The sequence below is a fragment of the Drosophila innubila genome (assembly GCF_004354385.1).
Source record: "Drosophila innubila isolate TH190305 chromosome 2R unlocalized genomic scaffold, UK_Dinn_1.0 1_C_2R, whole genome shotgun sequence".
In the NCBI taxonomy this organism is placed as follows: Eukaryota; Metazoa; Arthropoda; class Insecta; order Diptera; family Drosophilidae; genus Drosophila; species Drosophila innubila.
In genome coordinates, this window is record NW_022995374.1 from 9138240 (window position 1) to 9157288 (window position 19049).

The following is a 19049-nucleotide window of genomic DNA, read 5'->3' on the forward strand; positions in this document are numbered from 1 at the left end:
AAGGGCTGCCCCTGGGCAACACAAATGAGACGCAACAAGCGCAACTTGTAGCCACTCAAGTTGTTGCCTCAACCTGCCCGACACGTGTAGCAGGCGCAACAGCGTAAACAGAAGTTGAAAAGAGAATTCGATATTAGCCAAGAACAACAAGAACAACAAGAACAACTTCAAAATGCCCAAGCGTCGACTGACTCAACGTTACGTGTGAACAAACGCACACAGTCGGACAGAACTGTGGAAGACGGGGCGGGTGAGGGTGAGGGTGAGGGCGAGGGAGATGAAGTGTATTTGCCAATGATGTTGCGCCATATTAGCGCCGCGTGTCGGATAATTTATGAAATGGCATCGTCGGCCGCAGCAGGCAGCAGGTAGCAGGCAGAAAGGGAAGAGAGCAGGTGGCAGCAGTCAGTTCCGATGCGGGAGACTCAGACTCGGCAGCTACCTGGCTGTAAATATCTTTAAAAGGCGCTGTTAAAACAAATTACTGTCTGGTTGCTGTTTTTGGGGTCCCCAATGCCACAATGCGTGTCCTGTGCCTCAACCGTGCCGTGAGACAAAAGCAGCCCCAAAACTGGTGAGTGGTTAGGCACCAGCAACCAAATCCGCTTCCGTCTGTGTGCTGGAGCACGCACAAACGAAAGTTATTAAGCGAATTTCTCAGGCAACATGGCATGAAAATTCCCGCGGGAATGTTCAACACCCACGCGGCCGAGCTTCTTGTTGTGTATACTCGCAGTTGTTGTTGTTATTCTTGGCTTACAATTTCCGGGGTCCGCATCTAATTTTTTGGCTGGGCTGAGAGACAAACAGATAGACAGATTGACTGACTGGCAGGCTGGCTGGAAGTCAGGCCGACAGCTACTTGACAGTGTTGTCAATTTTATTTTAAAGTTGTCGCATATGCAACTTTTACTTCGCATTTTTACGAGCTTTATTTTGCCATCAGTCTGTCAGCCAATATGTATTTGGGCCATGCCCAGATGAAATTCCTATAAATTTGAGAGCAGCTGAGTTGAATTGATGAAGTCTCCATGTCTTCCATTTGGCAACCAAGTTGAAGTTGTGCTCGACAATGTGGAGTTCATTAAAGTCAAAGATATTGAAGCTGTGCTGCGGCTGGCAATTGAGTGAAGGCATGGGCTCAGCTCAATAAACTTAATGCAAATTACAAATTTGTGCCAAAAATTAAGTTAAATTATGCCACAGTCAACGACAACAGCATCAACGATGGCAGCAACGACAGCAACAAAGCCCAAGTCCAATAAAGAATACCACAAATTGCGCTGAGCCCTGAGAGCAACGCCCAGCTAACGGTCGGCTCCTGAAACCAGAGAAGCAGCAGAAACAGAAGAAGGTTCAGTAGAAGGAGCAGGAGTAGTGCGGAAAAAAGCTACCTTCATTTCACGTAGACAAAGAAAGTACAACATTTTTTGTGCCCGACGCACAAATTGAAAATGAAAAGTCAGAACTTGAAAATGATAATCAACGTCAACAAATTTAGCTGGCGGAGGAACGAACATGGAATGGAGGCTGTCTCTATAATGATCTAATAAATTTCATTACCGCAGTAAGCAATTTTTGCATTTGGTGAAGCAAAAAGTTGAAGCTGGAGCGGGAGCGGGAGGTAAACAGGGGAGGGGGACTCCATGCGAATAGCTGCTAGCTACTACTTATTAGGTGGCATGTAAGAAGGCGGTACACGCATGTTATGCGAGTATGCTTCCCAAGGTATGCTTTAAGCAACCCCTCTCTTTGTCAGGTATTTAAACTTTTGAGCTGCTCACTTGAGGCGCCTCCAAATTGGCAGCAGAAAACTCGCGTGTGTCGCTGTGCACACTTCAAACTTGTGAACTCGAATCCAGTCATCGACCCACTTGGAGCAGCTACAGCTCCTGCTAACGCTATTGCCAATGCCGGAAAGCCCCAGAAAGTATGCTGCATATGTCAGCAGTTTCATCCTCTTCGTCTTCGTCTTCGTCTTCTTTTTTTTTTTTTTTGGCATTGGGATTTGAAGTTGTTTTTGGCGCTTGCCATTTGCCTGTGAATGCTTTGTGTTTATTTTAGTTATTTGGTTTATTGCGGAAATTTGTAAATTTGCTAAAGGGTTTATATTTCGTGTATGAACATGGTCAGGGGAGTCAGGGGTAGGAGCAGTGGCACAGCAGGGAGACAGGAAGGAAGGAGTATATACTCAGTATTTATATATGTAGAGAGCCATTTAGTTGGCAGCAAGGCAACATCCCATTTGAAACATGTTTATTGATACTTGTTCGATTCGAGATATATTATATTATTTTTCATTCAACATTTCAACTCCTTTTAAGGTAACTAAATATTTTAGAGACGCTGCTTGCATCAGAAATAAAATGTTTAATTCATTTCAATATCTGACATTGACTTTGTTAACTTATTATTTAATTTGCACTCATGTAAATTATTCGTTAAATAAATTAAATAATAAACTGAACAAATAATCACTAGACATAATGTCATGTTATTCACTTTATCAAGAGTTAAGTACATTCATCATAGTTTACTCGCAGCCACGCCATTAGGAGGGTTCATAAATTAGCTCCTGGGGCCCAACTCCTGGCAGCAATTACGTATACTAACGCACCATTTGGCATGGCCTATAAGTAAGTGGGAGTAAGTGGGTCTACGTAGTAGGCATAGGGTCAGCCGCCATAAATAACGCCACTTAATTGTTTTACAAAGCATAATTTTATCCTTTCGTAAATCCAGTTTGTTTTTTTGACAGCTTTAAATTAATGAACTTTAGCATTCAAAATTGATTAAAATTTGTTTTCTCAGGCCGCCTTGCCAATGAATTAGGAACTCTGAATTTTCTTGGGAATTATAAGAAATCTCAGCTGACGCTGTCTTTGAAGTGATTATCCGTAGTCCATCGACAAGCTCGCGTCAAGCACTGTGCAACATTTGCTGCATATTCAATTTTATTGCGTATACGCAATGTGGCCTCAAGCAGAAGCAACAAAAAATGCTCATTAATATTTCATGTTTAGTGCAAATTATTCAAAACAATGCGGGCCAAGATGAACGCGAGCAGCATCGACAAAACATCCTTGTCGGACGGTCCTGTCTATCCAGTGGATATCCTGCGGTCACAGCGCGTGACAGCCCAAAGTCAACGCCTCGAACTGGGGCTTAAGTGCTAGGCAGGCCCTTGGGTCAATATCTCCCTGTGTGCTCGAGTGTATATGTGTTTGTGTGTGTTGGTTGATTTGCCGGTCGCTGTATCAATATTTGTGTTAATCTGTCATTTTTCGTCGTTTATGAGCATTTGAATTTGTTGCAGTGGCAACTGTGCTGTTGGCAAATCAGTGGCAATGAAATTTTCATGCGACTTGTGTCAGGTCTCTTCCGCTTTTTTGTCGAGTGTTTGCGGAAATGTGATGATTATTGGTTGTACAAATAGAAATTCCTGTATTGACACAGTTCTATTGAGAATTGGCCGAGAATGTCAACTGAAATTGAGTCATCTGAAAAATGTGGAAGTCATTCTTGTTTGACAACAAAGAATGCGAAAACAAAGAGATACGTTTATACGAGCTAGTAAACTAATAGTATCTGCCACCCTCTCTGAAAGATGCATTCGGCTTTAAGCCTCTGAGCTGTTACCAACAATTGTCGTCGGAGTGAACCCAAAAGCTGGACCACTTATTACGCTCAATTGGCCTCAGAATAATGCGACAGTCTAATGCAACATTAAAATATTTCGCACATTAATTTTGGAACGCTCTGTTGACCAGACAGCAGAGTGCCAGCATGCCAAAAAGCCAAAAAAATGCTATAAGAAAAATAAAATGAAACAAATAAAAACGGCAACAATTTTCATAAAGCAAAACATTTATTATATTTGCCAAATGGAGTGTGTACTTCCCATAGTCAAAACTATTCGGATTATATGAGAAAACTGTTCTGTTTTTTTACTGTTGCCATTTTTGTTGCTGTAGCTGAGTTTGACCAAAATAAAAAGGGTTGTGTGTGCACATAAAAGAATATTTTGCTGTTGAGGAGACAAATTTGCATATTTGTAATATTTCTTAGCCAGACAGACATTGAGACGGACGGATTGTAAAAGCAAAATTTATGTGCGTGCGTTTGAAACACTTAAGTAAATTACATTTGGGTGGGCGAGTGGGTGCTCCATTGTTCAAATTGTTTTCTATTTTGCACAAAATGCAAATTTCTAAGCACTCATTGGTCTATACTTAGGTTCAATCAAACACTTAGTGAGGTTGTCTGGCTAAGAAACTTAACTTGACTTAAAATGTCTAATAACAACATGTTATTATATAAAATGTTTTAACTATTTTGGTCTAAATTGAAATAATATTTTACTAGTTAAATATAATTATTGGAGACAGTTGAACATTTTTTAAGTAATTAAATATTTTTAAGCCTTAAGATCAATAAAACTAACATTATATTATTTAAATTTCAATTTAATTAATTTTTTATAATTTTTTAAAAGGTTGGCATAGTTTTTAAATAATTTTGTAATATTTCAAGAAACTTGAAAATCATTTATTTTTTTTAATTCAATTCAATTCAATTTTAAGAAAGAAAAGTCTCGACAAAAACTCCTAACCAATGGACTAACTAAATCAATACTATAAGCAAATATAATTTTAATAAAGTAAGTACTTATTGAGTGAATATTTTAAATTGAATTGAAAAGGGAGGTTTGTTTTATTATTCAATAAAGTAATAAATATTCAAAATATTTACTGCATAAGTATGCAATATGTATGCTGAATATTTGCCGCAATTAAAAATCGCATTGAAAATGCAACACACTGGCGGAAAAAATGCACTTAAATATTTAAAAGACATAAAAAACATGTTATTTTGTTTTCTTTTGAGGCATGTCGCCACAGTTTTTTGTGGCCAATAAACAAAAATTATTGTGCTCAAATAAGCGTAAATGCATGTAAATGGCAAAATGGTTGTTGGTGGTTTGATTGGATGGTTGTTGGAGTTGTTGGTGGTGTTGGTTTGTTTGGCTGGTTGCATTGTTGCCAAAAGTGTTGAGTTGCGTTGAGTGGCGCATTGAGAAGTATGAGAACGACGATGAGAATGAGAATCTCAATGACGATGACGATGACGATGACGAAAATGAAAAATGCAGCAGAGCAGCAACTGTTAAGCTTACGCCGGCGTCACATATTATTCCAAATGTGAAATGAAATGGAAGTTGCGAGCTGCACACGTTTTATTGGCATGAGCACACGAATGATTTGACAACAAATCCGGGAACCGAAATCCAAAATCCTCAATCGTCATTCAGAATGCCGAGCTGAGCAGTGAAAAAATCGAGCCACAGATCTACATATAAAAACGTTCGCAATGAATTTTTATAACCACCAAACGACGAACTGGCAAATTAAATCAATCGAATCGAATGCAGTCACAATTCAAATGGAAAATGTTATAAATCGAATGCCGAGGATAGGCAGTGGATACAGTGGAAAGGGGGGGCATAAGCTGTGACGCCAGTGATCAGCCAGACTAGTAATCATTTAGCGGTCCTGTTTCTGTCTTTGCTCTTTTTATTATGCCCTATACTCGTTAACATCCTTTTTTACGGTTTGTCAACACTTTGTTGGCATTTACGGTGCATGAGGTAAAGTGAAAAGGCATTTCAACTTTGAACTGTTTGCTGGAGAGCTCTATTAAGTTCTTTTGATTAATGATGAGAGCATTCTCTATGAAGTCATGAGAACTATTATAACAGACATTCTGAGCATAAGAAACTCAAATAAATAGTAATTGGCTGTAACCAAACTACGACAGTTATTTATTAATAAAATGTCAAAGAAACATTGAAACAATTTAAGTTGTATTTTAAATAGAATAATTTAATCTGTTTGTTTCTTCTTATTTTGTAAAATGTGTAGTAACTAAATTTAAGTTGAAATATTATCAATATAAAACAACCACACTTCGAGAAGATACCACTGCTAAAAATTGCTAATTAACAATAATGCGAATATTGCAGCAGTGTCATCAATCATGAGTTATGACTGACAGCATTGGAACTAAATTTAATTTGTAATTTTATTAGACGCGCTTACAAAGTGTGTGCAAGTTTTTGAGACAAGGAAGTGTCCATTAATGTCAAACACAGTCACTTACTTGGTGTCTGCCTGTTTATTGATTGTTGGAAAGACAGAGTCTAATTCAATTAATCAATTCATTAGAATATGGCGACGCACTTACCGCCTTTTTTGTCTGACGACACTGCAAAACTAATAAACCTAATTTTGTAATGACAACTTAATGCATAATCATTAACTCGCCTTCGGGTAATGTAGGAACATCACCCATCCGCCCTGTTGCCAAGCATCTGCTCTGGCTGGTCGGCAAATTGCTTGTAAAAATAATCATTTACTTTTTGATAGGCTCCCGCGACGCAGTGCAGTAATAATTTTTATGTTCGACCAGAGACTGCGCCTAGAAATGAGGCTCGAATGAGATGTTTTTAGCATTTCAATCCCAGTTGGCATTCAGGAGCGAGTACAACCAATTAAAGTAGCCGACTGTGCTGCCCGAATCCTGTTTATTGATGTCCCTTTGTGGTTGACCATTATTTTTGGAGTTTGTTGTTGATAGAACCTCAAAAGTTTGTATTGCAAAAGCAATGACGAAATTATCTTTATGTTTCAGGAAATAACTTTTAGCTAAAACTTATTTGATGAAGTTCCAATTTGAGCATAATTTTCCAATCAATTAATTTTCAAATTGACTTTTTGGTTGACAGGCAACACACGAGACCCAATACTCAATTTGTAGAGCAAATCAGACAACAAACCCCAAAAAGTCAATCCAATTCAAAAGTGAGAACAACTGACAGGAAGATGGACAAACAGAATGACAGAGGAAGTCAAGGCAACCGCATTTGGACACTGTGTTTCAATCAGTTCGACTTCAGGTCGAAATGTAACTCTCGGTTTGACTGGAGATTCCATTTGAATGCCTCTAAAGGCTGCATAATGAACAACAACAAGAAGTGGTCAGAGTAAAGCACAAAGTTTTGCTCAATAAACCACACACACAGCTAGCAATTTAATGGCACTGTCTGATAATTAATATGTGTGTGCGTGTGTGCATGCTTGTATCGCCATCTCGCTCTCTAATTAATTAATTAATACATGCCGCAAAATGCCAGCTAATAAATTAGGCTATCAGGTGAGTCGAAAAAAAGTCACACAATGCTAAAAGCAAGCGTCCAAAACTGGCCTTGGTTTTGGCTTTTAGCTCTCACACTAACACTTGTGCGTATGTGTGTGTGTGTGTGTGTGTGTGAGCCAAATTTATGGCCAGGTCCTGTGACATTTGAGCCCACATCCTTCGTCAGCTTTTGGGTAGCAGCAGCAGCATCAAGCAATGTGGGCGTGACCTTTCGCCCCAATCGTATGATGACATTTTAAAGTCTCGCTGCCGTAATATTTTGGCATTGCCTTTAATGGGCTTAACTAGCATCCGCTCCCAATTCGACGTTAATGAGCAGCAACAGCAGCAGCAGCAGCTACAGCATCAAACATATTGAATGACAGCGTCAAATTAAAGGCAAACAAATTGCACTGGGTCGATCGTATGACAAATGTTACACCAAACCACCTGAATAGCTAATGTTGTTGTTGCTGTTGTTGTCTCCGTTGCAGCTGATTGACCTCGAGTCGCGACAAGGACATCGTCTAATTAAATAGTGAAACTTTCTGTACATACGACCGTTTTTATTCTTAGTTTTTCCTGTTTTACTCGCAGTTCAGTTTACCGCAATTACAGCAATTAACACTAAGCAATTAAAAGCAACAACAATGCAAATTACGTGCTGCCTGCAACGAGTGTGCAAAATACTAAAAAAACAACAGTATAATACACTAAAAACAAAATAAAATTGCACTACACTTAATGTAAACTGGTCGAATACGTAATGCTCTTTAACATAACGTTATTTATTAACTCAATAGTGATACATTTTGATAATTAAAATTTGAAAAATTGTAAAATATACACCATATTTTAATAGTTTTATTAATTAAATAGATTTACATTAGACCAGGCTGCAACTTTCAAAAATTTTGGAAGAGTTTTCAGGTAGTGATACAGGTGCTGGAACTCATGAACCTTTTCACTGTTTTTATAATTAATCTGATAAAAATTATAGTTATAGTCGCTCTTATTAAGTTGCTTATTGCGTCGCTTTTCTCATAGCTAATATATGCTTTGCTTGCCAAGTGTATTTAAACAAATAAACAGCGTACTGTTCACAGCATCAGAGGAAGCCCATGGCGCTGGCGGATGCAGTGCGCTGCAATTTTAAATATTGCCGGCAGAAGCAGATGGACTGAGGGACAGACAGACAGTTGTGTGTCCCAATGAGTCTCCGATGCCGTTGCTGCTCGTGCTGCTGCTGCTGCTGCCGCTGCCGCTGCCGACAGCGACGGTAGCGTCAGTGTGCGCTTTGGCGGTCTCTGCGTTAAATGCAGACCACAAAATGCAGCGCATAGAAGCACTAATTAAGTTAAACATAGACACAGGCAAACAGACTTGCATACGCACACACACAAACATACTCGAACATACAGAAGCGCACATACACACACACACACACACACACACACACACACACACAGTCATAGACAGAGTTGTACGTGCTCGTTGCTCAATAATTAACTAGCAACATGCACGCAAATGTTTTCCACCCGCGCAGCCCCCTTGACACCATCTTCGACTTCTCCACATCGACCAAACATGTTGTTTACCAAGCTGTCGACTAAAGATTCCAAACGGCATTGCACTTGAAATTATTTAAAAAGACAGAATAAATATGTATAACTCCAACCTGATGCAGCAAACTGTAGCAAATTCGTATGTCTATCTCTCGCTCTCTCTCTCCGAGTATATTTTTCCTACTTGCAGTAAATTACATTACAACAAATTCATTTGTAGCTCTGGTAAGCCAAAAGCTGTTCTTAACCAAGCCAGTTATTTCGGACATTACGAAACATTTTGTTGCCTACCATACAGTTTTTCTTGTCTCATCAAGTTAACACACAAGTGGCAGGCCAAGATTGTGGCCAGTATTAGAAATACCCATAATATTTCTGGCTTGGTTTATCAGTTTAAGACTTTGGCCAGAGGAATTTGTTTGAGCTGCTAAGCTCTAATTGTTTTGAATATTTCTTTAAGCATTATATCAAATGATGTTAATTTATATATTTATATTTAATAAATAATTGAAATTATATTTTCTTTTGTTTTTTTTACAGAAAAATGTTTGGTAAAATTAGCTAAACTTCAATAGAAAACTACAATTCTAATTCTAATATAAATGTAATATTAACATATAAAAAGCTAAGTCAATTTGTGACAAGTTTTTAATACTATATTCATTGACTGCATGTAGTTTTAGTTATTAAATATCTTTACAGACTTTTATTTGGTATTTTCTGACAAAAGCGATACAAAAAATGTAAAGCTTGAAATCCATGTTGTTATTTCCTGAAAATGTATTTTACATTCAATAGTTATTCTTGCAAATATGCGAATCAGTGTATTAGTGTATATTCAAAATAGTCCCGCCAATAAAATCCGTTGAAACGTGTTGGAGCATATAAAAAGTTGCCACAATATGACAGGCCATTCAATAACTGTGTATCTATGGGGTAGTAAACAGCCACAAGCACACATAAAAATGCAACAAAAATCAAGAGACAATACAAAAAAAGAAGACAACAACAACTGCAAAAACAAATAAATGAAATGAAAACTAAAACAATGTTATGAAAAATGTGGCAAAGAGTTGGCCAGTCATAAATATGTATGGCTGAAAATAGTAAAACACAAGAGATGGGATCAGGATTGGAGTTGGAGATATATAAATCGCCTGCTAGCTAAGCAAAATGTCAGAGCTATAAATATCATAAAAAATATATTATTATGTATGTGTGGGTGCCAGTGCTTGTGTGCTTTCAAATTGTGTGTTAAGAGCACTCGATGCGGCCCAAAACTAACGCCTGTTACCAGTTACCAGCTGCCAATTGCGAATCCAAAATGCAGCCCAACCAAAAAACAAGAAAAATAGAAGAAATTGGGAGAATTTTAATACATGCAATAAAATTAGAACAAAATACGCAGTAAAACTAAATTGAAAAGAAAATCGTTATGGTTGACACAAAACAAAAAGAAAAGAACAAAACGAAACGAAAGAAAGTATCTAAAGCGATTCAAGCGCGTTAAGCAAAGCGCGTTTTAGTGCCAACAACAATAATACAATCCATATTTGTACACACACTCTCAAAATTACACACACACACACATGTCTGAATACACCCCACAAAAATACATTTTATTCGCTTGTTGTTGGCTTGCGAACTTTTCCACAGTTTTTCTTGCCTTTTTTTATATCTTTTTTGTTGAGATTTTTAAATATTTTTTCATACGTTCTAGAAGAAAAAAAATTTCAGAGAACTTCTCAGTTTTCCAATAATTTGATGTTGCGAACTTGTTTTTGCATGTGTGGGCGTGTGTGTGTATGCTTGTTAGCTGCTCTACATATTTCATAAAAAGCAAACAATCAACAACAACAATATTATGGGAATGCCAGGAGAAGCAAAGGAAAACCTAAGCAGTTTTCATGCTTTGCAAGGGTCGCGAACTGTTGGCAGCAGTTTGTAAAATATATTTTTATTGCTATTGCACACACACACACGCATAACAATAAAGATGACTCTTTTCAAGTAGTGGTAGTTGTTTCGGGTTGGAAATGCGAGTTCGCCTCCACTACACCCTTTGACTTTAGCTATTAGAAACTCAGACAAAAAGCAGCAGCAACGGCAACAAAAGCAAACAGAAAAAAACTGTAGCATGCTTTTTGTCATATTTCTCTAGCTGGCCAACACAGTTGTACACACGCACACACTGGCACACATACAGAATTGCACATTGGCTGCTTATGGAGCAGCATCAGCATTAAATGGAGGCAGCAGCAGTTGCAGGAGGCAGGCAAAAAGGAGGCAACGCATGTTGCGTATGCGGCTAGTACACAACACAAAAACACTTTCATTACTACAACAACAGCAAAGGAATGCGCACAGAGGGACAAGACAGATAAAAAATGAGCACTTCTGTAAATTTCTGAAAAATTAAATTAAAAATATTTAAATCTCAATGTAGAAAATTGTATGTAGAATAATGTTCAATAACAAATGAGGTAATTCACAGGTGACTAAATATATAATATAATATAAGTATTCAATAATGATTAAAAGGTTCTGAACTTTTTCTTAATCTGACTACTAAATTGTACACTTGATAGTAATATTCTGCCCACTGTGCGCGATCCGCTTGGGTAGAAACTGGACTACTTAGTACAACATCGTACATTTAGTTGGTGTTATTTCATGCGCAAAAGTCGCTGCGTGTTGTGTTTGCTATTAAAAATGACAGCAGTTGTGTGTGCGTGTGTCTGTGAGTGTTGCAGCTGTAAAATGAAGACAGGCACACACACACACACAGCTGAAAAAGAACACACACTAGCACATGGCGGTCTGGAAAAAACACCATTTTAACACCGAAATGAACTTGTACGCCATGTTTATGAGCTGATAAAAAACAGTTGACCAACATTTGTCGCTGCGTTTCCGTTGCAAAGCGGATTTAAGATGTGTTCTCTGTTTTGGCTTTAAAGTTGCCATACATACATACATAATTCCGGTCTATTAGAGTACTAATTACTGCTGTTAAGTTGCTACTTGAAGCTTTTCGGCCAATCCAAGGTTGTGTTTTGGCACACAGCTGATTGGCTAACTGATATGGCCTATTTAACAACTTGCACTTAACATTTTCTTACACCTTAATAGCAGATATTAAAAAGCTTAACATTGTTTAATAAAATTTGAAACAGTTTGCATAAACTAAACAGAACAATACTTTTAAAAGGGCAGACAACTGTTAACAGCAGAGAGCAGCTCTGTTAACGCTAAATAACAGTCTGCTGTTAGCTTTTTAAAATATTTAAGTATGGGAATGTCAAAGTAAAGTTATATATATATTTTTAATATTTACTTATAGACAGCATGGTAACATTACTTAATTGATTAATCTTTGTGTTTAATATACATAAGTCTTTTCATTTAAGTATTAAATATACTTTTCTGTTTCTTTTAATGAATTTGCATTGTCATGTTAAACGCACCTGCATTGATTGACAGGCAAACAGCGCAAAGAGGCAACAGGTGTGAATTTGATTGATGTGAAGAAGCCAATGATATATTAAATGATGTCAGAGGTGAGTACATCGAAATTTTAATCGTAATTGAAATTTTATGCCAGGTCAGTTACTGTAGAAAGTAACATAAAAAATTATAAATAAAATGATAAAAAAAAAGATTGTTCATTACAGAAAAGGGGTTCTATGCATATGGCTTTAATAACTATTAAAAATTTAGTAATAAAATATATTTTTAAGAACGACGCATATTTACAGTTCGAACTCTTTGCTCATACAGTGTTCTCAAGTAACTAAAAACTAAAACAAAGTAATAACCTCTTAACCGAGCATGTTTTAAGCACAATAGAAACAGCTGTTTTTAGTACAAGCTGCGTGAGAGAGCGTGCGGAGAGTTAGCGTTGCGTGAGAGCGAGAGAGTGCATGAGGCCGCTGGCTACCGAGAAATGTAAACAGTCAGAAAACTTGCTATAAATTCTTAAATATCTTGTTTAGCATGACAGTTTATCTTTTTTTTTTAATATTATCAATTTCTTCATTAAAAAACAACTTAATTTTGCTATAAATTTCAATAGTTTTGGTCCAGAAGGCAGCTTTCAACGCTGCTAAGCTTGCTATAAATTCGCTGCCAGCGGCTGCTCCAGTAACAGAGCGCTGTTAATGAGACGATAACAGCTCGATAACAGCATCCAGCTTACAGTACTTAGTGGGCTGCTGCGCTCGGCTCGCTCATCGGCAGCTTCGCTCTCTCGCTCGACTCGCTCATTGGCGGCGGCGTTGCTGCATTCGTGTGGACAATTCGGGATGCTGTCGTCGTTTCGGCTGTGGCCACATTTTTTGGTCGCTCCGCTCTGTGTGTACCATAAAAATGGTTTCAGTGAGAGTTTGCGATCCCGCGGGTACGGTCGAAACTGACGGGATTTTCGATTGCTTTATTGTTACGCTATTCCGTTTCGCGTTTCGTGTTGTGCGTTGCGTCCCGTTGCGTTGCGTTACGTTACGTTGCGTGCAGCTAAACACCGAAAATTTTATTAGCAAATTATCTAGAGAATTTCTATTGTAGAGTGTTATTGTTAATTTTATGAAATGTGAAACGCACCAAAATGTGGCTTTCGAAATTGCGCATACGCCGCGTTGATTCTATTTGAGCAAAAACCAAGAGGAGGAAATTCGCAAAACTCGTTAGTTGAATACGAAAACTTAACACGCGCTGAGTTTTTGGGTGTGATTATTATCGCGTGTGCCGCGTAATCTCAGCACGTTACTAGCTGGCAAATGTAAGCAGTCGATTTGTTGTAAGCGACAAACAATTTGTTGTCATTGTCACAGTAGTTGTTGTTGCTGTCGCTGTTCTTGCAGTTGTTGTTGACGTTGATGCTAAATTTACAAATCAACGTTTGTCTGTCGCTGGGACATCGTAGGGGCACGTTCTCAGCCGATCCGATCCAATACGATTTGAATGTGGGCCTCCCACGCCGACATCGTTGTTGCCTCGTTCTCAATGAAAATGATTTTCATGGAAAACACAGCGAATGCCAGCGAGCAGAGCTCTGAAAATGCGAATCTCAGCATCGGCGTCGTTTGGATTACTTGGCAGTTAGCGTGTATACCACTAAGCTGTACGTGTGTATGTGAATGTTTGCGTGTGTGTGTGCGTGTGTGCCTCTGTGTCAACCGGCACATGAAACGTTTTTGCCATTGCTCTACTATTTAGACAATTTCGTTTTGTTAGCTTAGCTGAAATAGTTTTTGCAGCTCTTTGTTGTTGCTTCTCATACAAATTGCACAAAATATGTTATTGTTGTGAATTCCATTCAGTATTTATAGGGGTGTGTTACTTATGCAACATGCATTAGCATGCTTTATCCATAACATTTCTTTCGAGCGTTGTCAACTTTCCTAGCATCAAGTGATAAATTGCTGGCATTGAAATTCACCAAGCGACTATGAACCATAATCAAATTGAGAAATACATAGATAACAAAATGTCAAGCGTTGTTTGCTTGCTGAAAGTGTTGAGTGATGCACATTTGTTCAATTGATAAATTGTTGAAGTGTGCGTGTAATTTCATTACATAGAGAGCACTAAAAGGCACTTGAATTTTCACAAAAGACAGCCGCTATAAATGGCAGATAAACTGATTAAGATAACTTTGTAAGAGGAACTTGTTTATATAAATTGCATGAATTAAATATGGCTTAGGATTAATAAGGAAATAAATAATAATTTATAAATATAATTATAATTCATAAAAAACGCATTAATAAATTGAATTTAAATTGATTTATGTACTGCAAATATAACATAAAAAGCTAAATATTTAATACATATATTAAATATAATATACAGATTAATTAATTTTTATTAATAAGAAATAGAACAAAAATATTGTAAATGAATTAGATTAGTATGAAATGATAAAAGATAAAAACGGTATCTGAAAAATAAAAAAATTAAATTTTTATAAACGAACAAAATTAATTGAAATTAAATACAAACATAAATGAAATAAATCATTTGAGTATGATAGACAACTGGTAATATAATATGAAGCCAATGAAAATAAATATACCTTTGTATTAATTTGTTGCTTAAAAGGTTATGCAGCTTTTAATAATTGCAAATTGGATAAATAATCTTTGGTATTATAAATATTATAATTTGTTTTATATTTCAACAAATTGTATCTTCAATTACCTTATATTGTAGGATGAATTCAAATTGAATTGCATTTTTTTAAGTATTCATTCATTTGCGAATCTGATCAGCTTTGACACTCTTAAATATCACACATAAATTAAAGCACTCGATACGATTTCTCTTGCCAATTTATCCCAAGCTGAAACTTTAATGAATTATTAAACAGCTACTAAAACCATTTTTGACTCAATTAATTTTACTGATGCAAACAATTGAATGTAACCACTGGTCACAAGAGACCACAATGCACCACAGAATCGAAATTGTATGCACATGACACAATTAATGGATGGATTGAGTGCCCCAAACAAAGTGCATACATTGCATAGTGAAATGTATTTCAATATGCAATTTATATTGCGGCCAGTGTGAAACCGATACCAAAACTGAAAGCTTTGTAAATGCATGCAGTTGACAGCAATTGCCATCCATTGAAGGCTCGACGCCTTTGGCATATCAAGTGTCCAGCATTTGAGTGTTGCAAGGTCATCGAGGCAAAGACGTGTCATGTCCTGGCATGCAAATACGAGTATATTGTTAGCTGCCACCTCCATCAAAGTATGCTACAAAATTAGCAGCAACAACAGCTGCGCATGATGATGATGCCAAGTGTTGAACGCTCTGATTGCTGCTGTGGATGCTGTTGTTGCTGTGGATACTGCTCCCGGGGAATTTTAGTATTCATAAAAATGTACTTGAACACACACCAAGCCGGCAAAGTGGCAGAGAGTCGGAGGCAAAAGCAGACGCAGTCATGCATGGATTTTTATAGGCTCACTTAGCGCACATAAACCGCAAAAAAAAAAAAGGAATGACGCCAACTCTGACGCTCGGAGCTTGGGCCAGGTACAACTAGCACAGCTCACGGCTGAGCTAAAGGGCTCTTCAGTGCATATAGACCCACACATACACACAATACACATAGCTAGCTTTCAGCATGCCATAATAATATTGTAACTTTGCACTTCAAATTGCATTTTAATGCAAACACACTTCATTACATTACATTGCAACAAGAAAAACAACGACGGAAATGGAAAAAGCGTCGACACACTTTACAACAGCTGTAGCCGGAAAATTCACACACACACATACACACACAAAGCACACAGAGCATGCCAAGTTTGTAAATTGAAGTGCACGTCGATCGAGAAAACTGGCACAACGTACTTTACGCAGCCAGGTTACGTATACGCCACGCTACACGGGCAACAGCTCGAACTCATATTAGCTAATGTAGCAAAAGTTTTTTGAACAGCAGCAGCAGCATCACCGAAGCACATTTGCTATATTCTCTACTTTGTTGAGCCACAAAAAGTGTAAATAAAATTATTTTGAATTTTATGGAATATTTTAAGGGCTTATTATATCACTTTAGTAATTGGTAATTCATTGTCAAAAATTGCTGACATTTTATAAACTATTTTAATGTTGTAACCTTATTTTTCTGTAATTTAACATTTTCAAAAAAATTTATTTCAAAACTCAGCTGAAATTCGACGTGATTCCAAATTGAATAAAATTTTCCATCGATATGTGTCGAAATATTTGCCAGGCCTTTGATAGTTTTATTCAAAGCTTTCACTCAAATTTTATTACAGCGAATATTTGAATAGCAGATTTATGGAATTCGTCAGTTTTGCCAGTTTTTGTAAATATTTTTCATCAATTTGAATAGGAAGCGTGGTGCATTCTTTATTTTCTGCTCTATTCAGTAAATATTTGATGTGAAAATTTTTTAAAAATATTTACATTAATCGCTTAACTATGGTTGCTAGTTTTGTTGGCATTGAAATGGAAATCCATTTGCAGTAGCCGCAGCGACTAAAAAACGTGGCAATCATGCAACGGAGTGTATGATAAATAAACATATAAAGATTTATTATGCGCCACTTAAAAAAAATATTATTAAATTTGAATATTTTTCAATGTGCTCTATTCTCAGTTTGGTCTGACAGTTGCGGTTTCCAGAGTCACAGTTGCACAGTTTAATAAATTTTTATTTATGATCTGTGTGCGGCACGACAACAAAAATGAATAGAGATACAGAAATAGTACAAGTTTAAATGGGTCGAGTTTGTCAACAGCGAGGCTGTGGCAAAATAAAATTAGTGCACCGAGCTAAAAGCATTGGCAGCATCGGAGACGTGGCCCGATAAAACAGAGCAAGTCAATATATCATAAAAGCACGTCGAACTGCCTCAAATGTCTCGCAAACTGGCGACACTGCCTCTGTGTTAGTGTCTGTGTCTGTTTCTCTGCCTATGTTTCTGTGTAGAGTAGAAACATGAAAGTATACAGTTTCCGATTTCCGTTTTCCTGTTTATCGTTTATTGAGTTTTTGCTACGGTAAAAGTAAAAGCATTGCGACTGCTTCACGACACGAGTCGATTCGATTCGTTTTGCCTCGACTCTACTCGTACTCGTACTTGTTTCGACGGTAGACGAAACAGCAGAAAAACCAACGCAAAATCTAAAGAGAAATTTGCACTCGTTAGCTCTTTGGCGTTACTTCAACATCTACAGGCTGTCGTCATATTGAACTTTGATGCTGGCACGTTCTGTGCGCTTCCTTGGCTCCTTTTAAAGATCTACACGCGCGCATACTTGGGCACATGTTTTGCCATTCTTTTGGCCCTGCTTTGGTTCGTCTGTGCTCTTCGTCCTTTGCTTACATCTTCCACTCTGCGCCCCAGCACGTTGCCAGTTGTTCTTGTTCTTAGTCTTCGTCTTGTTCTCGTTCTCCGTGTGTTGTTAGTCATTTATATGGGCACCATAAATTATAACAAATATGTACGCAAGCGGCATTTTAAATGATTTCCCACAACTCTCCCCATTCCCCATATCTTGTCATAGTCCTTCCACCCTCGACCTGAACCTGGACCAAGTTATAAATATACTTTAATTAAAAGCGCTTCAGTGTGAGTGCAATATGTTGTAAAATATTGAGACGATGCCTACCATTTTGTACGTGTTGCTGCTTGACGGTGCCTTCAAGTTCTGATTTGTTGCTGTCTAGCCGGAATAGTCGTATGTGCTCCCATTTTTAGATAAGAAACTTCCTGTTGAGCCTGGTTCGTAATGAGCTTGGGATCCATCCGAATCAAAAGATGAGACGGCACTACCATTACCCACTTTATAAGACAGAATTCTTTATTATCTTTTGTGCATTTTAAGTTACGTTTCTTACCTGTTAAATTGTTGGAAATTCAATATTCAATTGTGAAATTGTCAATTGAGTTAATTAAACATTTACATTATTAATGCCAAAAGGAATCTAATGCAAATTAATAATTCTCTTTGCGAAATATTTGTGCGCATATTTCACATAATTTACAATAAATTCCATTGTGCTATGTTGCTCAAATCAATTACAGTTTTACTTTGTTGGCAATAAATTAGGCTCTTATTTCGAGTGACGTTTCAGCAGGTTACATGCAAAAAAGTAAATTATAAAACATTTTAAATAAAATCATAAAATTTTGCATAATTTGTGAATTTGTTGTACTGTTGGCAAATGCAACAACTGAACACATAAATTAACAATTTTAGCCACATAAATAACGTTTGCATATAGCTGTAATAAATATAAAACAAACAAATTAACCCAATAAAATTTGTAAAAATCACATAAATCTCAATGCTTGTGTGTGTGCTTGCCAAATTTGTGTGGACCTAAAATAAAGGCAATTAAATAAATTTCAACTGCGACAACAACAACAACAACAATTGGAATTGCATTTGCAATTGCATCGATTGCAGCAGCAATTATCCAAAATGGCAACGTACTTTTACTTTATTTATTGACATGTCAACAATTTGCTGACTCTGCCCCCCCCCCTCTCTACTTTTCCCCTTCTCTCTTTTGCAGCCTCTACGAAAATCTGTAAATGGACACAAATGAAAATGCCAAATTAAATCAAATTAATATATGCACAAATAAGCCACGTTAACAACAACAACGACAACAACAAATGTTTGGAGTGTTGTGCGTGTGTAAAAAACTGTAGAGCCCGAAAGTAGCCATCGAAAACTGCCAAATAAACACACATACATATATACACACTCACACACATTGTCATTGGCACT

General features: G+C 37.2%; 1 long non-coding RNA gene across 1 annotated transcript; it reads left to right on the top strand.

The window, feature by feature from the left end:
* Positions 1-13158: 13158 nt before the first annotated feature.
* On the top strand, positions 13159-18874 carry LOC117783423. The gene is made up of 2 exons (XR_004617368.1): positions 13159-13536; positions 18832-18874. It is a non-coding gene; the product is annotated as an uncharacterized LOC117783423 (long non-coding RNA).
* The last annotated feature ends 175 nt before the right edge of the window (positions 18875-19049 follow it).